The sequence below is a fragment of the Oncorhynchus kisutch genome, linkage group LG4 (assembly GCF_002021735.2).
Source record: "Oncorhynchus kisutch isolate 150728-3 linkage group LG4, Okis_V2, whole genome shotgun sequence".
Classification (NCBI taxonomy): Eukaryota; Metazoa; Chordata; class Actinopteri; order Salmoniformes; family Salmonidae; genus Oncorhynchus; species Oncorhynchus kisutch.
In genome coordinates this window covers 54,944,398-54,953,984 of record NC_034177.2, presented here as the reverse complement: position 1 = coordinate 54,953,984, position 9,587 = coordinate 54,944,398, and positions in this window count along the sequence as shown.

Here is a 9,587-nt window from a genome sequence, read left to right as displayed (position 1 = left end):
TGTTAATCTCACTGCGTTGTCCGATTTACAATATGCTTTACAGTGAAAGCATGACGTGATTGTTTGAGGCTTCGTAAAATCACAAATAGCGATGAAATATTCATTTACTTTTTAAAAATCTTCCTCTGGTTTGCAATCCCAAGGGTCCCAGCTACAACATGCATGGTCGTTTTGTTTGATAAAATCCTTATTTATATCCCAAAAAGTCTGTTTAGTTGGTGCCATCGATTTTAGTAATCCACTCGTTCAATATGCAGAGAAAGGAATCCAAAAAGTTATCGCTAAACTTTGATAAAACAAGTCAAAATGCATTTCTATTCAACCCTCAGGTACCATAAAATGTAATAAACTATAATATTTAATACGGAAAGAAGAATGTAGTATGTTCAATAGAATAGCAAAATAAGCAAGTGTGCGTTCGCTTGGTTGCACGCGCACAGACTGATTTCCAACTCTGACGCCCAATACCAAAACTCAAAATTCTTCTTCGTTTGGGAAGAAACAAGCCTGAAACATTGAACAAATACTGTTGTCATCTAGTGGAAGCTATAGGAATTGCAATCTGGGAGCTGAAATTGCATAGGACCCATAGCTTTCCATTGAAAGAGTATGGGCTCCCAAAAAATATATATTCTGGTTGGTTTGTCTTTGGATTTTCACCTACCATACCAATTGTGTTATAGTCTCATACATTATTTTTACATTTCTACAAATTTCAATGTGTGTTCTATCCAATGATATTATATGCATATCCTGGCCTCTAGGCCTGAGTAACAGGGAGTTTATTTTGGGCACGTAAGTCAGACAGGAAGTGGAGAAAAATAGACCCTAGCCGGAATAAATTTTAAATTAAGCAATTATCATTCCATCATGCTTAGGGTCATGTATAACAATGCTGGACAGGCCATTATTTTGGTTACCATGGATATACACCACAGGATGACAATGCCCCCATCCACAGGGCACGAGTGGGCACCAAATTATTTGAAGAGCATGAAAATGTAATGTTAACCATATGCCATGGCCGTCTCAATCATCAGATCTCAGCCCACCTGAACATTTACGGGAGATTTCTCAGCGGCGATTGAGACAGCATTTTTCACCACCATCAACAAAACAACAGATGATTAAATTTCTTGTAGAAAAATGGTGTCGCATCCCTCCAGTAGAGTTCCAGACATCTGGTTTGTTAGGAAAGTTGTTATGAATGATACTGCAACATTCATGAATGTGTCATGTCTGATACGATAAAGACGTTATGAATGCTTTATATTTACCTCCTTCAAATAAGGTGTTACTGAAATTATACATTGGGTTATGTCATGGCAATGCACCCTAAATAAGGAGCTGCTATCACCTTTTATACAGTATGGCATAATCTTCTAGAGAATTTGTGAAGCATCTGTAATGTTTATGAAGACTTTATGTAGGCTATGTAAAGCATTCATAAATTGGAGTTTGTTTAACCTCTAGTAACTCCCCATCCCGGGTCCGGGAGCGTAATCATCGACTGACACAAATTAGCATAATTACAACAGACATAAATATTCCTAGAAAATATTCCTATTCATGAAAATCACAAGTGAAATATATTGAGACACATCTTAGACTTTTGTTAATCACGCTGTCATCTCAGATTTTCAAAATATGCTTTACAGCCAAAGCTAGACAAGCATTTGTGTAATAGCATTTTGTCCAGCTAGCAGCAGGTAACTTGGTCACGGAAATCAGAAAAGCAATCAAATTAAATGGTTTACCTTTGATGAGCTTCAGATGTTTTCACTCATTCAGCCAATGTTCCTTTTTTCCAAAAATATTATTTTTGTAGGCGAAATAGCTCCGTTTGTTCTTCACGTTTGGCTGAGAAAACGCCCGGAAATTGCAGTCACGAAAACGCCGAAAAATATTCCAAATTAGCTCCATAATATCGACTGAAACATGGCAAACATTGTTTATAATCAATCCTCAAGGTGTTTTTCAAATATCTATTCGATAATATATCAATAGGGACGCAATAGGGACGCATTGGAACGCAGAGCTTTCAAAAGATGAGTCACTTCCGGATTGGATTTTTCTCAGGCTTTCGCCTGCAATATCAGTTCTGTTATACTCACAGACAATATTTTTACTCTTTTGGAAACTTTAGAGTGTTTTCTATCCTAAGCTGTCAATTATATGCATATCCCATTTACTACAGGAACGTTATTTTTCCAAAAATGAAAATACTGCCCCCTAGTCACAAAAGGTTAAAGTGAAACAAAAATATGATCTTAACGTGACATAATTACATATATCAGCTGATCTCATTAATCTCTGATTTACATAATTATTATGTTGCCCTACATACCCACAATACAACAATATAGCTCTACATAATGTACATACAACATACCCACAAGTACTCTATGTTTCCAAATATAACATCAGAATCTTTCATAATCTTTTTTTAAAGTCACATTCAGTTTACATTCTGTTGAACAAGTTTCCTTCTTGTCCTGAGACTTCGTGTTCAAGATTAACATCACTGATTAGGAAGAAACACTGGAGTGCCTGCTGGGTACAGTATTTATGTAAACATCTATTCCAGACATCTACTGCAGTCTGAGGTTTCACTCTCTCTCCCTCTAATCCAGGGCACAACACGTCCAAACATTTGGGCACAATATTGCCTTCATGGATGACTACCAAAAGTGCATGTGCACTGAGCGAGCTTGGCCTGATATGGTAGGAACTAATCTCTTGTGAACAGATGTACATATCATAAATGGTCAGGCAACATCTGTCAACAGATTGTGGGATGTGACGCATAACAAGGAACAATGACGTAGTGCATAAAGATGGCAGAATACAGATATGAACAACGTTTTTAAACTACGGCGTGCAAAACCATTAAATGTGCTAGAATTGGAATCATGTATACTTTACTAATGCAGATACAAAAATGGAGTAACAGAGAGCAAGCTAATATACGGCAACTTAGCAAACAAGGCATTTGTGGTAAGTACATGGAGGCTGCCATCTTATTAAACGTTTTGATGTATTTGATGCTGTTTCTTTTTTTCTTTTTTACGTTATGCAAGTTGAGCATGGGAAATGCGCTCTACAAATGAAATAAGATTATTATTATCTTTATGTACATCTGACATTCAGGTAGGCAGGTTTTTAGACTATTTTGGACCTCACAATTTTGAGCTGTGCACACAGTTTGGATTTTGGAAGGGAAGGGGACATTTGGACCATATGCTACATTCATAACCAAGTGGGAAGGTGGTAATTACCAGTTGTGAGGTTGTAAATATAATTTGGATGCATTCACATTCTTTGAACTCATTGAGCAACGCTGATTGGCTAATGGTCAACAAGCTGCGTCATCCATTAACTAAAAGTAAAACTATCATGCTTGTAAACAAATGATAGTGTTCAACAACCATATGAACAGATTTATTTTTATAAATAATGTTTTGTTATTGCATTTAACTGCAGAATTTTCTTGAGATAATTTCCTTAGTAGGTGATGTCAGAGGTCTTTATATGGGAGAAGTTGGAGCTCAAGGATTACAGAGGAGTTTCCCACTAGTAATTCTTAGTTGGAGGGGTGTTCATGTGGATTTTTCATTTGTGGTAAATACCACCTTCTCTAATGGTTATGAATGCAGCAATAGTTATCAGTACATACAAAGAGCAATCGTTTTAAAAATATATTTATTATGTTTTATTATGTTATCACAATAGTGATGCAACCAGGCATCACTGCCTGGTATGGCAACTACTCGTCTTCTAACCGTAAGGTGCTTACAGGGGGTAGTGTGTACTGCCCAGTACATCAATGGGGCCAAGCTTCCTGCCATCCAGGACCTATATACTAGGTGGTGTCAGAGGAAGGCCCAAATAATTGGCAAAGACTCCAGTCACCCAAGTCACAGACTGTTCCCTCTGCACAGACTGTTCCCTCTGCAAGTCTAGGACCAAAAGGCTCCTTAACCGCTTCTACCCCAAAGCCATAAGACTGCTGAACAATTAATTTACCCATACCTAAAATGTACAAATGTACAAACCTATATACTAGGTGGTGTCAGAGGAAGGCCCAAATAATTGTCAAAGACTCCAGTCACCCAAGTCATAGACTGTTCCCTCCGCTACTGCGCCAAGTCCATGTACAAACCTACATACTAGGTGGTGTCAGAGGAAGGCCCAAATAATTGTCAAAGACTCCAGTCACCCAAGTCATAGACTGTTCCCTCTGCTACTGCGGCAAGTCTAGGACCAAAAGTCTCCTTAACCACTTCTACCCCAAAGCCATAACACTGCTGAACAATTAATTTGTCCGTCTGTGACCAATACAAAGTGGTCGCAGTTCAATTCAATTCAATTATTTAGAATTGTTTTCATGTTGAGATTTCTAAATGTGGCTGACAATATCACATATACTAGTTATAAAATTAAATTCTACACATTTTGAATTAAGCTGGAGAGAAATGTTTGTCCTTTTTATTTTTATCTGATATTTGAGTGAGACTGTCTAACTAAATCCATGGGAGCCCCCTGGCTGGAAATTCGACCACGATAACAAGGTAGGTTAGATCACTGCAGCTAAACTAATTTAGCAAACAACAAATTTTTAACTGACGTGGGCTAATTGACTAATATAAAATAAAAATAGCTGAGGAACAACCAAATTTTGAAATTGCACCTTGTGTATTCTACCCCAACTGAGCCCCCCCCCCACCCCCCCACCCCCACCCCTCATATATGGGAGAGGAGAGAAGAGAGATGGGGCTTTCTGGCACTATAAGACACAGGACCCTATGACGTTCACAGAGCACTTTGTACACCAAAATGTCAGTCGGAACTGGTCCAGAACCAATTTACAATCAAAATCTGACAACCTTCTGTGCCCAATGTTAAAGGTAGAGTCAGCGATGCATGAAGTACACAGCGCCATCAGGACAATTTCCTAACTTCTCCTCTGTTTTGGTCCTGCAGCTATCATGTTGCAACAGCGTGATGAGCAACTGTACACACGCACAGATATTTTTTTGGTGATGCGCTCATCTACAATATCCTGATGATGGTGGCAAGATCATGTCGCTGAGTATCAGTTTAACTGACAAACTTGGCATGTTTACAGTGCCTTCAGAAAGTATTCACACCTGTTAACCTTTTACGACTAGGGGGCAGTATTTAAATTGTTGGATATTTTGTCACGAAAAGATGCTCGACTATGCATATAATTGACAGCTTTGGATAGAAAACACTCTGACGTTTCCAAAACTGCAAAGATATTGTCTGTGAGTGCAACAGAACTGATGTTAGAGGCGAAACCCAGATAAAAATCCAATCAGGAAGTGCCACATATTTTGAAACCGCCTCATGCCAATGACTCCTTATATGGCTGTGAATGAACTACGAATGAGCTTACGTTTTCTACGTATTCCCCAAGGTGTCTACAGCATTGTGACGTATTTTTACGCATTTATGTTGAAGAATAGCCGTAAGGGACCACATTTAGCAAATGGTCACATGATGTCTCCCGCAGAAAATCTTGCGTAAAGTACTAGGGTAGCCATTTTTCCAATCGCTTCTTATGAGAAACCAATTGTCTTGACGGATATATTATCGAATAAATATGTTAAAAACACCTTGAGGATTGATTCTAAACAACGTTTGCCATGTTTCTGTCGATATTATGGAGCTAATTTGGAAAAGAAGTTGGCGTTGTAGTGACCGCATTTTCCGGTCGATTTCTCAGCCAAACGTGAAGAACAAACGGGAGCTATTTCGCCTACAAAATTAATATTTTGGGAAAAAAGCAAAATTTGCTATCTAACTGGGAGTCTCCTGAGTGAAAACATCCGAAGTTCTTCAAAGGTAAATCATTTAATTTGATTGCTTTTCTCTTCTTAAAAATGTTGCCTGCTGCCAGCAGAGCCTAGCATAGCATTATGCCATGATAAACTTACACAAATGCTTGTCTAGCGTTGGCTGTAAAGCATATTTTGAAAATCTGAGATGACAGTGTGATTAACAAATGGCTACGCTGTGTCTCAATATATTTCATTTGTGATTTTCATGAATAGGAACATTTTCTAGGGATATTTATGTCCACTGCGTTATGCTAATTCATTTGAGGCTATGATTACGCTCCCGGATCTAGGTTTGAGAGTCACAAGTTAAAGTTTTCCACGTTTTTCTTGTGTTACAGCCTGAATTTAATATGGATTAAATTAAGATTTTGTGTCACGGGCCTACACACAATACACCATAATGTCATAGTTGAATTATGTTTTTAGACATTTTCACAAATTAATAAAAAATAAAAAAATTGAAACGTCTCGAGTCAATAAGTATTCAACACCTTTTTTTATGGCAAGCTTTAATAAGTTCAGGAGTAAAAATGTGCATAGAATGTTGCATGGACTCATTCTGTGTGCAATAATAGTGTTTAACATGATTTCTGAATGACTACCTCATCTCTGTACCCCACACATATAATTACAATATGAGGGACCTTACAATATGTAAGGTCCCTCAGTCGAGCAGTGAATATCAAACACAGATTCAACAACAAAGACCAGGGAAGATTTCTAATGCCTTGGGAAGAAGTGCACCTATTGATAGATATGTAATTTTTTTTTTTTAAAGCAGACTTTGAATATCCCTTTGAGCATGGGGAAGTTATTAATTACACTTTAGATAGGGTATCAATACACCCAGTCACTACAAAGATATAGGTGTCCTTCCTAGTTGCCGGAGAGGAAGGAAACTACTCAGGTATTTTACAATGAGAACAATGGTGACTTTAAAACAGTTACAGATTGTAATGGCTGTGACAGGAGAAAACTGAGGATGGATCAACAATGTTATTACTCCACAATAGTAACCTAAATGACAGAGTGAAAAGAAGGAATAAAAATAAGAATAATAACAGAATAAAAATATTCCCAAACATGCATTATGTATGCAATAAGGCAATAAAGTAAAACTGCAACAACAGAAAATACTAACAAATATACTTTATGACTTGAAAACAAAGCATTATGTTTGGGGCAAATCCAACACAACACATCACTGAGTACCTCTCTTCATATTTTCAAGCATGTTGGTGGCTGCATCATGTTGTGGATATGCTTGTCATCGGCAAGGACAAGTTTAATTTTTTTTAGGATTAAAAAGAAACGGAATAGAGTGAAGCACAGGCAAAATCCTAGAGGAAAACCCTGGTCAGTCTGCTTTCCAACAGACACTGGGTGTGAAATTCACCTTTCAGCATGACAGTAACCTTAAACACAAGGCCAAATATACACTGGAGTTGCTGTTCCTGATTGACCTAGTAACAGTTTTGACTGAAATCGGCTTGAAAACCTATGGCAAGACATGAAAATGGCTGTGTAGCAATGATCAACAACCAACTTGACAGAAATTGAATAATTTTTTTAATAATAGTGTGCAACTATTGTACAATCCAGGTATGCAAAGATAAAATAGATACCCAGAAAGTATGTGTAATTGCTTGTGAAGGTGATTTTAACATGTATTGACTCAGGGGTGTGAGTACTTATGTAAATGAGATTTCTGTATTTCAATTTCAATAAATTAGCAAAAATGTTTACAAACATGTTTTAACTTTGTTATTATGGCGTGGATGGGTGAGAAATAAAATCAATTTAATCCATTCAGACTGTAACACAACAAAATGTGGAGTAATGTGTACGAAAACTTTATGAAGGCACAGTATATCAAAATATCCCCAGCCTCTCATCAATCAATCAGATGGTGATCATGATTTTGAAACCACAGCTATGGCTACCTATTTTACTCGAGCAACCCAAATAGTTCAGTGTTGGTCATAGAATTGTACATCCCTTACATATTTCCCTCATTTTGGATTTCATCTTGGCATTCAAGTCATTTATATGTGTTTAATGTACAAAAACGAAATAAAGTGCTTCACACCACATTATTTGAAAACAAATATTTAGCATACACATTCTCAAATGATCACGTCGTCCTCAATATAAGATGTTATTGTTAGCATTGACCATCAGTTCATTTTCAATTTCTTCAGAATACTAACACGCACACGTGCACGCACACACGCACACACACCATACACACACACACACACACACACACACACACACACACACACACACACGCTACTCAGTGACGGATACTTTTAGTCATCTAAAGGGAAATGGAAGAGACTGCGTGAGAACAAGCCCAAATGACCAGATGACCAGATGTCATGTCCAGATTACCAGGCTTTTTGATAGAGGATTACCAAATTGCAAAGTACGTTGATGCACCAGGATAAAAGAAAGCCATGCAGGGCAGGCACAGAATTCCAAACAAAGATATACATCCATATTTAATCTGGAATTTGCATTATACTAGTTCTATGAGGTAACATAGAGATGGGTTAAAACATATAATAAACTGGGTGGTTCGAGCCCTGAATGCTGATTGGCTGACAGCCATGGAAAATCAGACCGTATACCACGGGTATGACAAACACATTTATTTTACTGCTCTAATTATGTTGGTAACCAGTGTATAATAGCAGTAAGTCACCTCAGGGGTTCATGAAATATGGCCAATATCCAGGCTCTCCGCGTTGCATCGTGCATAAGAACAGCCCTTAGCTTTATTAATACATGACCTGACCTTAGGGCACCACTGATTCACTCATACGATGCATTTGAGATTTGTTTTCATCACATTCTTTTTTTAACTTAAAACCATGGAGAGAGTTAGATAGTGTATTATTACAGATAGATAGTAAGACAACAGTACAAATGTCTCACCCTTACTAATGTAGCTTAACATGTTGGTTGTTCAACACACCAGTCAGACTGTGGTGGCAAATGACACTGTAATAAATGCCATTTAGTAAACACTTTAAATCCGAAGCCATTTATAATAGTGCTTTCATACATTATTGTATGGGTAGCCCCAGGGGGAATTGAACTCCCAACTCTGGCATTGAAAGGAACATGCTGTAGTGACTGAGCCACACAAGACCAATGTAAATAGTATGTAATGACTTGAAGTTAAAATATTACAGCATATTGTCTGTCCAGTCTTTATGACCAGTGTCCTGCTTTTTGCACGAGTTCCTTTCTTCCCCGCATTTTGATCATCCCAAAGCTCATTCCCTGATCATGCGTGAAACAGTTATGTGTTCATACCATAATCATGTAAAGTGACTATCCGATTAGACCAAAATAAATTCCAAACCATGTGGATTGACTTCAAATTAAAGGTAGATTTAGCGAGATGACGATGCCACAAGCAGCTCCGCAGCACTACACGGGCACAGGTGCTCTTCACTCTACTACAACATGATAGCAATGGGACTAAAACAATGGAGAAGTTTAGCCACGTAATTCTCTTAGTTGTTGTGGAAATTGACACACTACTGCTGTTTACTTTGTGCGTCTATGTCATCCCGCTGAGTCTACCTTTAAAGGTGCTGAATTCTAATTTTTTGTTTACATTTTTGCATTGTAATTTCGGAAAATGTTCATATAAAATCTGGTAATAAAAGTGGAATGATAGTGTTTGACAGTATTACTCCCACTAGAGTG